This window comes from Amblyraja radiata, chromosome 3, assembly GCF_010909765.2.
Source record: "Amblyraja radiata isolate CabotCenter1 chromosome 3, sAmbRad1.1.pri, whole genome shotgun sequence".
Lineage (NCBI taxonomy): Eukaryota > Metazoa > Chordata > Chondrichthyes > Rajiformes > Rajidae > Amblyraja > Amblyraja radiata.
The window spans coordinates 106871689-106885756 of record NC_045958.1 but is presented as its reverse complement, the minus strand read 5'-3'; positions in this window follow the sequence as shown (position 1 = coordinate 106885756).

Sequence of the window (14068 nt, the reverse complement as noted above, 5' to 3'; positions counted from 1 at the left end):
CACACACACACACACACACCCCACACACCGGCACACACACACACACCACACACACACACCCCACACACACACACACATTCCCAATTACTCTGTTACTTGTCGAGTAGTTGGTAGTTTGTTGACCATTAAATTGTTGCATGATTGTGCCAATTCAACTATTTTGTCTCTTGGCAATGTTACAGTCACGTAGGCTGAATTAATTGTGAAGCCCAAGTAGTCCATGATAGTGGATGGTTTCAACTTAGATTTATCTGGATGTAAGACAATCCCAGGGTTTACAATAACTGTCTGGTAGCTGAACAGCTAACATAGTCAATTTCATGGTCTGCCTACCATTTAAGATATCATCAAGATATGACATGACAATATGTTTTTGTCTTCTGAATATTGCCAGAGCTGGTTTTAGTGTCATGGTGAACAATCTTGGGCTGATGTAAACCCATTGGGTAACGCTTTAATCTGCTATAGCGGCCCCATCGAGGTAAATTTCAGTTATCTGCGATGATCCTTGTGAATGGTACTAAATAGTAAACATCTTTAAGATCAATGCTTGCCAAGAAGTATCCTTTGGAATTTAGTTGTTTGGCAGTAACAACCCGTTCCATTTTGAAATGTATATACTTAACAAACATATTTAGTGAAGTTAAGTCAATGATGATGCGACATCCACCGTCTTTTTTGGGGTTAGTGAATATATTTGATACGAATTGCAAGGGTTCAGGTTTTCCCATGATACCCTTTGTAATTAGTCTCACCAGTTCAGCTCGTCCCTCTCGTTTCTTTAACGGAGAGGGGAAAAATACCCTCTGGGGTGAATGTTGACCTGGTGGCAATTTTTCTAGTATGAATTGTATTTGTATCCACTAATGCCATTGAGTATATACTGATCACTCGTGATAGACTCCCATGTGTTAGTATTACTCTATATACTGGTAGGAACCAGACCCACCTACCTCCATGGTTATGGGTATTCTTCTGTTTCCTGCCGGTCCAACGAGTGTTGCACGTCGTCTGACGTGGTGGTGACGTTGGGGGGTGGCACATTTTCCATGGGGTCCGCTCTGGGCCCTGGTCTAAAGAAGACTTTCGGTGATAGAATGCGGACCCCGAGCTTTCATCAGTCCCATATGGTAGACGTCGACTGATGGACGCGATGGGGTGCTGCTGCGTAGGAATTATTGTTTTTGGTTTGCTCGTCCCGGCCCTGCCCGCATAGAAACATAGAAACATAGAAACATAGAAATTAGGTGCAGGAGTAGGTCATTCGGCCCTTCGAGCCTGCACCGCCATTCAATATAATCATGGCTGATCATCCAACTCAGTATCCCGTACCTGCCTTCTCTCCATACCCTCTGATCCCCTTAGCGACAAGGGCCACATCTAACTCCCTCTTAAATATAGCCAATGAACTGGCCTCGACTACCCTCTGTGGCAGGGAGTTCCAGAGATTCACCACTCTCTGTGTGAAAAAAGTTCTTCTCATCTCGGTTTTAAAGGATTTCCCCCTTATCCTTAAGCTGTGACCCCTTGTCCTGGAATTCCCCAACATCGGGAGCAATCTTCCTGCATCTAGCCTGTCCAACCCCTTAAGAATTTTGTAAGTTTCTATAAGATCCCCTCTCAATCTCCTAAATTCTAGAGAGTATAAACCAAGTCTATCCAGTCTTTCTTCATAAGACAGTCCTGACATCCCAGGAATCAGTCTGGTGAACCTTCTCTGCACTCCCTCTATGGCAATAATGTCCTTCCTCAGATTTGGAAACCAAAACTGTACGCAATACTCCAGGTGTGGTCTCACCAAGACCCTGTACAACTGCAGTAGAACCTCCCTGCTCCTATACTCAAATCCTTTTGCTATGAAAGCTAACATACCATTCGCTTTCTTCACTGCCTGCTGCACCTGCATGCCCACTTTCAATGACTGGTGTACCATGACACCCAGGTCTCGCTGCATCTCCCCTTTTCCTAGTCGGCCACCATTTAGATAATAGTCTGCTTTCCTGTTTTTGCCACCAAAATGAATAACCTCACATTTATCCACATTATACTGCATCTGCCAAACATTTGCCCACTCACCCAGCCTATCCAAGTCACCTTGCAGTCTCCTAGCATCCTCCTCACAGCTAACACTGCCCCCCAGCTTAGTGTCATCCGCAAACTTGGAGATATTGCCTTCAATTCCCTCATCCAGATCATTAATATATATTGTAAATAGCTGGGGTCCCAGCACTGAGCCTTGCGGTACCCCACTAGTCACTGCCTGCCATTGTGAAAAGGATCCGTTTACTCCTACTCTTTGCTTCCTGTTTGCCAGCCAGTTCTCTATCCACATCAATACTGAACCCCCAATGCCGTGTGCTTTAAGTTTGTAAACTAATCTCTTATGTGGGACCTTGTCGAAAGCCTTCTGGAAGTCCAGATACACCACATCCACTGGTTCTCCCCTATCCACGCTACTAGTTACATCCTCGAAAAATTCTATAAGATTCGTCAGACATGATTTACCTTTTGTAAATCCATGCTGACTTTGTCCAATGATTTCACCACTTTCCAAATGTGCTGCTATCCCATCTTTAATAACTGACTCTAGCAGTTTCCCCACTACCGATGTTTGACTAACTGGTCTGTAATTCCCCGTTTTCTCTCTCCCTCCCTTCTTAAAAAGTGGGGTTACGTTTGCTACCCGCCAATCCTCAGGAACTACTCCAGAATCTAAAGAGTTTTGAAAGATTATTACTAATGCATCCACTATTTCTGGAGCTACTTCCTTAAGTACTCTGGGATGCAGCCTATCTGGCCCTGGGGATTTATCGACCTTTAATCCATTTAATTTACCCAACACCACTTCCCGGCTAACCTGGATTTCATTCAATTCCTCCAACTCCTTTGACCCGCGGTCCCCTGCTATTTCCGGCAGATTATTTATGTCTTCCTTAGTGAAGACGGAACCAAAGTAGTTATTCAATGGGTCCGCCATATCCTTGTTCCCCATGATCAACTCACCTGTTTCTGACTGCAAGGGACCTACATTTGTTTTAACTAATCTCTTTCTTTTCACATATCTATAAAAACTTTTGCAGTCAGTTTTTATGTTCCCTGCCAGTTTTCTTTCATAATCTATTTTTCCTTTCCTAATTAAGCCCTTTGTCCTCCTCTGCTGGTCTCTGAATTTCTCCCAGTACTCCGGTATGCTGCTTTTTCTGGCTAATTTGTACGCATCATCCTTCGCCTTGATACTATCCCTGATTTCCCTTGTTATCCACGGATGCACTACCTTCCCTGATTTATTCTTTTGCCAAACTGGGATGAACAATTTTTGTAGTTCATCCATGCAGTCTTTAAATGTCTTCCATTGCATATCCACCGTCAACCCTTTTAGAATTAATTGCCAGTCAATCTTGGCCAATTCACGTCTCATACCCTCAAAGTTACCTTTCTTTAAGTTCAGAACCATTGTTTCTGAATTAACAATGTCACTCTCCATCCTAATGAAGAACTCAACCATATTATGGTCACTCTTGCCCAAGGGGGCACGTACAACAAGACTGCTAACTAACCCTTCCTCATTACTCAATACCCAGTCTAAAATAGCCTGCTCTCTCGTTGGTTCCTCTACATGTTGATTTAGATAACTATCCCGCATACATTCCACAAAATCCTCTTCCTCAGCACCCCTGCCAATTTGATTCACCCAATCTATATGTAGATTGAAGTCACCCATTATAACGGTTTTGCCTTTGTCGCACGCATGTCTAATTTCCTGTTTGATACCATCTCCAACTTCACTACTACTGTTAGGTGGCCTGTATACAACACCCACCAGCGTTTTCTGCCCCTTAGTGTTTCGCAGCTCTACCCATACCGATTCAACATCCTGCAAACTAATGTCCTTCCTTTCCATTGCGTTAATCCCCTCTCTAATCAGCAACGCTACCCCACCTCCTTTTCCTTTCTCTCTATCCCTCCTGAATATTGAATATCCCTGGATGTTCAGCTCCCAGCCTTGGTCACCCTGGAGCCATGTCTCCGTGATCCCAACTATATCATAGTCATTAATAGCTATCTGCACATTCAACTCATCCACCTTATTACGAATGCTCCTTGCATTGAGACACAAAGCCTTCAGGCTTGTTTTTCCAACACTCTTACGCCTTATACAATTTTGTTGAAAAGTGGCCCTTTTTGATTTTTGCCCTGGATTTTCCGGCCTGCCACTTTTACTTTTCACCTTGCTACCTATTGCTTCTACCCTCATTTTTCACCCCTCTGTCTCTACGCTCACACATTTAAGAAACTCTTTCCCTTTAACTCCATCCTCCACTAGCCCATTCGACACCCCACCCCCCTTATTCAGTTTAAAACCATCCGTGTAGCAGTGGCAAACCTGCCTGCCAGAATGCTGGTCCCACACCTGTTAAGATGCAATCCGTCCCTTTTGTACAGTTCCCCCTTACCCCAAAACAGATCCCAGTGATCTAAGAATCTAAATCCCTGCCCCGTGCACCAGTTCCTCAGCCACACGTTCAGGTCCCGTATCTCCCTGTTCCTGCTCTCGCCAGCACGAGGAACTGGAAGCAAACCGGAGATAACAACCCTGGAGGTCCTGCTTTTCAGCATTTTTCCGAGCTCTCTAAAGTCACGCTGCAGAATATTCATCCCCTTCTTTCCGACATCGTTTGTGCCGACATGCACTACCACTTCCGGATGTTCACCTTCGCCCTTGAGGATTTTCTGCACTCTGTCCGTGACATCCTGGATCCTGGCACCAGGAAGGCAGCACACCATCCTCGCATCCCGTCTGTTGCCGCAGAAACCCCTGTCCGTACCTCTCACAATGGAGTCTCCTACTACAATGGCGTTGCCTGCCTTAGGCCTTTTTGGTTTTGGCTCAACAGCCCTATTCGCATCACAAGCCAGTCCGCTGCCCAGTGTAAACACCTCTTCTGTCCCGACAGCTTCTAAGTGGGTGAACCTGTTCACAAGAGGTACAACCCCCGGGGACGTTGGCATTCCATGCTTCCCTCCCGTTCTCACTGTCTCCCACCTTCTCTCTTCCAGTACCTTAGGTGTAACAATCGTACTGTAGGACTTGTCGAGGAACGACTCCGTTTCTCGGACGAACCGGAGTTCATCCACTTGCTTCTCCAGTTCCCCAACACGGCCCTTCAGGAGCTCTACCTGGATGCACTGTTCGCATTTGTAGCAGCCAGAGGCACCAGCGGTGTCCTTGACCTCCCACATACTGCAAGCATCACACTGAATCAGCTTGCCTGACATCTCCTTCTTTCGTCTCTCCCTCTGCAGTGTTTTGCGTAGTCTCCTCTCCTCAGCCTCCTCTCCGAAGACTCTCGAGCCAAAGGCTCGCACTTCACTCACAGGGCACTTCACTCACAAGGCCGCTCACTCACTGCCGCTCCCTAAGAGCAGTCTTACTTAAATTGACTGATAAATTGCCTGATTTACCAATTTACAAACCAAATTCCTCAGTTTTCAACTGTTTTCCCAGCACTGACCCACTTCTCTCCTCCCACTTGGGCTAGAGCCAATCAGTCGTATCTGTTGCTTATCTCCTCCTGCTGCTGTTGTTGCTCCCAAAGCTACAGCAGTTCTGAGTTCTGAGACCGAAAGTTTTGTAAAACCTCTTTCATGTCCTTCATATGCTTTGTGAGGTTTTTGACAAAGAGCAGTGGGTCTGGCTCAGTGGCTGGGGTATGCACAACCCCGCAAATGTAGGATTTTTATGGCAGGTCTTATGATTTGTTACGAAGGTTGTGGTCATCTCCGTATTTATCCACGGAACGAGGAAAACGATGTGATGGCTGACGTCAGGCTTTTAACGGCCTCCTGCACGTGGGGTTGCCACATAGCGGTCCACCACATCTAGCAGCTCTTCCTGTTCCTGCACCCCGTGCATACTCCCGAGATCTTCAGCCATTGTCCCCTGTTCTTGACCAGCCCAGTCCTGGTCACCAAAGCTACCCTCGGGTAAGGAGGAAGCAATGGACAGTGCACAAGGCACTGTGGAGGGAGTGCCTGAACTCCCCCTGCGAGAGCGCCCCTCACGAAGAGCGTCTCGCTGGAGCTCCTGCTCCAAGAGCCGCTCCAAGCGGCTCAGGCGGCTGTCTCCCCTCCCCGTGCGGGTGGAGAGACGTCCCCGTCCGACAAGTCGGAGCCACCGGCCGGACGCCTCTTCCGTGGCTTTACTTCCAACCCGCTGCTCAGGCGCTAGCGGGGCTGGGCTCGGCACGGTGTCGGGGTATAGCGGCGCGCACGGTAAGCGGTCCTACCGCCTTGTTGCTGCCCCGCGAGATGGAACGCTCCTCCGTGGAGTCGAGCGGGGGGCTGGTCTGTTCAGGCGGCTGTCTTTCCCCCCGTGCGGGTGGAAAGACGTCCCGTCCGACAAGTCGGAGCCACCGACCGGACGCCTCTTCCGTGGCGTTACTTCCAGCCCGTTGCTCAGGCGCTAGCGGGGCTGGGCTCGGCACGGTGTCGGGATAGCGGTGAGCCGGGTAAGCGGTCCAACCGCCTTGTTGCTGCCCCCCCCCCCTGATGGAACGCTCCTCCGTGGGGTCGAGCGGGGGACAGGTTTGTTCTGTTGCTGCCCCCCCCCCCCCCTCAGATGGAACGCTCCTCCGTGGAGTCGAGCGGGGGACAGGTTTGTTCTAGAGCCTTTCTTCTCTTCTTGAAAGAAAGAAAAACCCGACCTCAGAGCTTACATGCCGGTCCGTTCTTTCACCACCGTAGCGGGAGCCCCTGACTCCCGATCCGCCGCTGTTGCTCTGCTGAACGTAATGACGCGCATGCGTGCTGAGCGGGCTCTTCACGGAATCACTCACGTGACTCCGAAGTAAAATTACTATTTCCCCATTCTTGTTAAGGATGCATTAAACACCCCTCGTGGTGCCCAGTGGTCCTGGAAAACCCTCAGAGCGCCCATGGATAGCGCATAGTCCCTCTCTAAAACCACCATGACTGGGGAGGAAGTTTGGTTTATTGTTACGTGTACCGAGGTACAGTGAAAAGCTTTTGTTGCGTGCTAACCAGTCAACAGATAGACAATACACGATTACAATCGAGCCATTCACAGTGTATTGATACATGATAAGGGTGTAAGGCTTAGTGCAAGGTGAAGCCAATAAAGTCTGATCAAGGATAGTCCAAGGGTCACCAATGAGGTAGATAGTAGTTCAGCACTGCCCTCTGGTTGTGGTAGGATGATTCAGTTGCGTGATAACAGCTGGGATACCATAGAATTGTCCAGACCTTTTGGCGGCACAGTAGCTCAAGGAAGGAACTGCAGATGCTAGTTTACATCAAAGGTAGACACAAAACGTTAGAGTAACTCAGCGGGACAGGCAGCGTCTCTGGAGAGAAAGAATGGGTGACGTTCCAGGTCCAGACCCGTCTTCAGACTCAAGTCTGAAGAAGGGTCTCGACCTGACAGGAAGAGTTGCTGGTAGAGTTGCTGTCTTACGGCGCCAGAGATCCAGGTTCGATCCTGACTACGGGTGCTGTCTGCACATAGTTTGTACGTTCTCCCTGTGTGTGGGTTTTCACACAGATCTTCGGTTTCCCCCCACACTCCAATGACGTACAGGTTTGTAGATTATGTGGCTTGGTATGAATGTAAAATTGTCCCTAGTGTGTGTAGGGCAGTGTTAATGTGCGGGGATCGCTGGTCGGCACTCTCGGTGGGCCAAAGGGCCTGTTTCCCTGTGACCGCGTGGGTTTACTCTGGGTGATTCAGTTTCCCCCCACACTCCCAATGATGTACAGGTTTGTAGGTTAATTGGCTTCTGTAAATTGTCCCTAGTCTGTGTAGGACAGTGCTAGTGTACGGGGGGATCGCTGATCATTGCGGACTCGGTGGGGTGGGGGATTAAGGATGTTTACATGTGGGACTGTGAGGGGAGGTGAGCGTGGGTGTCAGGGGTACGACTGGGTTGGGCTTGGGATGGGTGGAATTGGACCAGCATGGTCTGGGTGGTGGGGCTGTGGTGAGGGCAGTGGGCTTTAGATTGAGGAGGTGGGGGTGGGTCTGGGTGGGGGTGGCGTTGGATGTTGAGGGTGTGGGATTTGTTGTTGGGGTGTGCGGAGTGGGGAAATGTGGGGTTAGGAGTGGACCTGGACTGAAGGGTGTGTGGACCTGGACTGGAGCGGTGGGTGGACCTGGACTGGAGCGGTGGGTGGACCTGGACTGGAGCGGTGGGTGGACCTGGACTGGAGCGGTGGGTGGGAGGTAGGTGGTGTAGTTAGGCCTGGAGGGGGGGGGGGGTGGGGATTGGGGTTGACCCAGAAGAGGGGAGGGGTGTGGGATGTGTGGAATGGGAGTGGGGTTGGGCCTGGGGGATGTCGCGTTGGATTGTCGAGGCTGAGGGAGGGGCAGTGGGCAATGAGATTGGGACTGGGCTTGGGATGGGATGAGTGGGATTGGAAATGGTGTGTGTCGGGTGGGGTCGGGGGAGAGATTGGGAATGGGGTTGTGTGTTGGTTCGGGTCGGGAGTGGGATTGGGAATGGCATATGTCGGTCGCCGGTGGGATTGTGTGTCGGGTCGGGGGTGGGTACGGGAATGGGGTTGTGTGCCGGTTGGGAATGGGAATAGGAATGGGGTTCTGTGTCGGGTCGGGATTGTGGTGGTGGGTCCGGAATGGGATTGGGAATGGGGTTGTGTGTCGGGTGGGAATAGGATTGGGAATGGGGTTGTGTGTCGGGTCGGGATTGGGGTTGTGGGTCGGGGGTGGGATTGGGAATGGGGTTGTGTGTCGGGTCGGGAATGGGTTTGTGTGTCGGGTCGGGGCGGGATTGGTAATGGGGGTGTGTGTCGGGTCAGGAATGGGGTTGTGTGTCGGGTCGGGGGTGGGATTGGGAATGGGGTTGTGTGTCGGGTCGGGGGTGGGATTGGGAACGGGGATGTGTGTCGGGTCGGTATTGGGGTTGTGTGTGGGGTGTGGGATTGGAAATGGGGTTGTGTGTCGGGCCGGGGCTGGGAGTGGTGTGAAGGTGGCGGGAGATGTGAGCCACGGTAACGGCCATGTGATGTGACTCTAGGTGACGATGGAGGAGTTTCTAAATTACTACGCAGGGGTCAGTGCGTCCATCGACACCGATGTCTACTTCATCATCATGATGAGAAATGCCTGGAAATTGTGAGGGGCGCCGCAGGGCCGGTGTGTAAACAGCCTTCTCTTCCTCACTCTCTCTCTCTCTCTGATGCACCGGGCCAAAATCATTGGCCACGCTGCACTCTGGAGATAATAACCTGCCCCAAATACATCCCGATAACTCAGTCCCACGCTGGGAACGATCCTTGCCACTGGAATCCGGCATTCCCAATAAATGGTAAACCGCCATGTGCTCACTGCGTGGGAGAGGAGCCACAGGTTATTTACCCCAGAGTGTTCACTGTGTTTCCCTGCCCCTACCTCTGTCTGTGTGTGTGCTACCCTCCGTTATACAGGCGAGTCTCTCCTGCTTCCTGCTCTGTGTACACGCGGCCTCTCCATTCCGATTCTGCCACAGGTTCGTGCCGCCACCCTTACCCTCCCCGTTCCCTGCTTCTGTCACGACCCACGAGGAACAGGAGGGAGAAGCAGCCAGTGTCACAAGTGGTCCCTCCATTACACCCCATCCCCTCCTTTCCTACTCACTCCCCCCCCCCCCAGCCCCCTTTCCTCCTCACCACAGGTCCGCGCCCAAATTCTAGAAACACACAAATCACCCCCCCCCCCCCCCCCCCACACTCCCCTAGGCTAATCTCTTCCTCCATATCATTCTCTCTCAACCTCGACCTCTCCCAATCACCCAGTGACCTCAATTAAAGGCCTGATTTCTTGTTCCTCCTAAAGTCATGGAGTCATAGAGTGATACAGTGTGGAAACAGGCCCTTCGGCTTAACTTGCCCACACCGGCCAACATGTCCCACCTACACTAGTCCCACCTGCCTGCGTTTGGTCCATATCCCTCCAAACCTGTCTGTTTCTTAAACGGTGGGATAGTCCCAGACTCAACTACATCCTATGGCAGCTCGTTCCGTACACCCTCCACCCTTTGTGTACAAAAGGTACCCCTCAGATTCATATTGTCCAAATTCCGCATCAAATTATTTTGTCTTTTCACGTGAAAACCTTCTTTCTGAATCAAGGTTCACGCTGCCTTGTGAATCGAGCTCTTCCGGAGTCGAAACAAAGCCAGCTATTGGTTTATAATAACCGCAAGGGAATGCATCTGCAAAGGCAATGCACGCTGAACTCCATAGTAGGCACATTTTGGATCAGCATTAATCATCTCCCACCTCGGGAGGTTTGAATGATTTCCACAACCCGTTCAGTTCGACCTGTGTTTCAATGCCACAAACTAGTAAGATTAAACGAGAACTTACCAGTTTGAAGTTTGATCTGTATTTTATGAGGAGGAACGTTGAGGGAATACGTGAAGAACCCGCTTCCAACGCATGCGTGTCATTCTTCAAAGCAGCGGTGTGAGGTCACAGAAACTATAATGACCTAACATAGTAAGATTATCAAAGAGATACCAGTTTTTGATATGATCATAGGAGGGTGGGAGCGGAGGGCACGTATTCCCTCAACGTTCCTCCTCATAAAATACAGATCAAACTTCAAACTGGTAAGTTCTCGTTTAATCTTACTATTTTACTTCGGAGTCACGTGAGTGACTACGTGAAGATTTCAAAGCTCTGTGACCTCATGCCGTGGAACGAGTCCATGCTTCACAGCTGCCTTGGGTATTGGGAGAAGGTATCATTAGTAATTTTAAACACACTCATACAAGACTTGTGTGATATAACGAAAAATAAATTTATTAAATTAAAATCATAGCCCTGTAACCTTTCGGGCAAATTATATTATAGAACGTAAAATGTTTTCAGAAAACGATGATGGCTCCAAAACTGGTTTGTTATAAAACCTTTGGAAAATCCTTTCCGATGACCATCCTGCCATTCTGAGGATTTGGTCTGTTGGCACCTCCAGAATTTTTGCTGCGGATGTTGCTGCAGCCCTGGTGGAATGAGCTTTAAAAATATTAGTGTCTATTCCTGCCATCTTTAGGACACATTTGAGCCACCTTGAGATAGTTTGGGTCGTGACCCTTTTGTGCAGTTTCTTGTAAGAAATTAACAGCCATTTCTTGACCTCGAATGCTCTTAGTATATTCCATGTATAATTGGATATGTCTGGCTATACACAGGCGTTCGTCATTTGGATATGCCATAAATTCAATCACTTGACCCGATGAACCTGGTCTGTTTTGTTTTATTAAATCATGTATAACAAACACCAGTTTCTCGGGTGAGATGATCAAGCAGTCCAGGCTCAGTTTGTTTAACGACTGGACTCGTTGTGCGGTAACTAACGCCATGAGCATAACCATCTTCATGGTCAGTTTCCGAAGTGATAATGCTGTTATGGGCGACCAACTCCTCAGCATGTTCAAAACGACACCCACATCCCAGATTCTGGAGTACCTGGTTTTAGGGGGTTTTGCATTGAATATGCCCCTCATAAGTTTTGTTACCAGGGGGTGCGTTCCCACCGTGTGCCGCTCCGTTGCTTGCGATAGGTAATTGGAGAGTGCACTTCTGGCACTATTGATGGCACTGTAGCCTAATCGTTTATCACAATGGAGGCTTGTTAGAAATTCCAATACGGCCGGAATGTTCTTGGCTCTTTGGTCTAGGTTGTTGTCAAAGCAGTATTTGCCCCATTTCTTGATATGTCCGAGGTACTGCTATTGTGTTGACAGTCTTTGTGTGGATGTGATGGGATTCATAGTCCTGTCTGACAGCCCCATGCCGTGTAGTGGGTCTTTCAGACTCTACAAATCAACAAATCCATATTCTTATGGCATGGGTGACTGCCCTCAGTCACTGGATGAATTAGTAAATTTTGGCTATGTCCAATAAGGGAACATGGTTCTAACACCATCCCCTGTTTAACCGAAACCACGGTTGAGTAGGCCAACCGGGTACTATGAGAATCCCAGATGCCGAATCTTGTTGAATTTTCCTTAGTATCCGATTGATGAGGCAGAACGGAGGAAATGCATAAAAACACAATTTCCCCCAATGCAGTGAGAAAGCATCTGTAGCTTCTGCCCCAGTGTCTGGTTCCCAGGACACATACCTTGGTAGTTGGTGATTCAACCTGGATGCAAAAAAAATCAATATCTGGCGTACCATATTTTGCTGTAATTTCAGCAAATACTTTCCCTGGTAGGTATGTTGCCGATATCCAAATGTTTCTTTGGATACACCATTGCCAAATTAATTTTGCCAATTGATCACAAGATGTCGATATATTTCCACCCATATAATTAATATATATGCCACCTCCACTGTCTTCCACCTCCCTCCACAACTAGAAACAGAATTAGTGGCTCCCCAACCAATGGCGCTGGCATCTGTTTGTAATACCATAGACGGGTTGTCAATGATGGCTTGCTGCAGTCCTCCTGTAGGGCTGCGGTTTTATCTCTTGGTAAAGTTACTAACATATTGACCGTGTTAATGGTGAATGTATGTTCCACCTTTTAGTACCATGGTGGCCTATGTTGGTTGCTTCATTGGTCTGTCAGAATGATCCATAAATTATTGAGTGACGCGTGTTAGCGCTCAGTAATTTGATTATGTAAAGGTCACGATATCATGTGGCTGGCACACACAGCCCCTAATGCCAATATTCTACTCCCAGTCTGGTGGATGGTTTAGTTCCCTGCAAGCATCCCTTAAGGCTGTACCCTTCCTTACGGCAAAGTCACTGCCATGTGAACCAACCTTCTTCCTGCCTTAATTTAGTAAGAACCAGACTTCCTTAGTTACCAGTGGGTTTCTGTTTCCTTCTGGATCCCCGAGGCCGTGTGTTGTGGGTGTATACATCTTCCAGCATAAGGCGATACCTTTGAGGACGATGTTTGGACGTCTAATTGAGCTCTAGATTGGCTTTATCGTCCAACTCCTTGACCTTCTAGCTGCGTCACCTCCAAATTAAGGGTTTTGCTTGGAGGTTTGGGGTTAACGCAGGCCCGCGTCAATCCCGGTTGAATGTTCCAGGAGCATAAATAAATGGTTAGCACATTCATGGATTTACAATCCTCGGTGGCCAGCGACAGCTATGGCTAATGTTAGCCCCACCAGTTGATAGCAAGCCACGTGGTCTATGCTAGCTTCTAATCTGGTTAATAGATCTTCCCCAGTTAGCTTGAACTTATCCCTGTTGATTTCCCCTGAAACATAAAACAGACACTCCCTTGTGACTGCCAGATGAGGATGGAATATGCCATCAATTTTGGCCTGCTAAATCCTTCATCTCAACATATAATTCCTGTAGTTCTATCAGGAAATGACCAATAATGCACTCTATGACTTGGTGACTGAGAATGGCATCACCTCATAGTTACAGCAATATATCTATTACCTGTCCAGGACTTGACCCCAGCATTCTTCTGATAGAAGAGTCTGCTGGGGGGGCGGAGAAAGCATGATATAGCCCTATAGAAGGTGTTGCTTTCATCTCCTGGATCTGTCATTCCCTCAAGCACTTCCCTGTAGTAATAGAAGTGAGCTACAGCCCTGTAAAAAGGTGCTGCCACGGGACTTACCCACTAGAGGCTTTCTTCTTGGACCTGCATCCCTCCAACGAGGTATGTTCTCCCAGGTGTAGGTCCTGCAGTGCCAACGCGGTGCAGTGTTCACGGCCCCTGTGCCGTCAGTACTTCCCTGCGGCGCTGCAACTGCAATTCCAGCGCGGTGCAGTGCTCACGGGCACTGTGCCGCCCGCACACCGTTGGCCTGAGCGTCCCTCAGGGAGTTCCAACATGTTTCCTTTCACCCCAGACTCACTGGAGGTGAGTAGTTCTGCGGCCCGTTCAGGGTCTGCCCAGAACTGATCCTCCGTGTTCTCCTCTGATGAGGAAAAAACACTCTGCAGCCCCCGAGGGGTACCGCTGTGGGGCTTACTAGTTGCCCACTGTGGCAGCCTCCATCTCCCGGAGTCTGCCACGGAGGATCTGCTGGGGGTGAGTAGTTCTGCGGCCCGTTCAGGGTCTGCCCA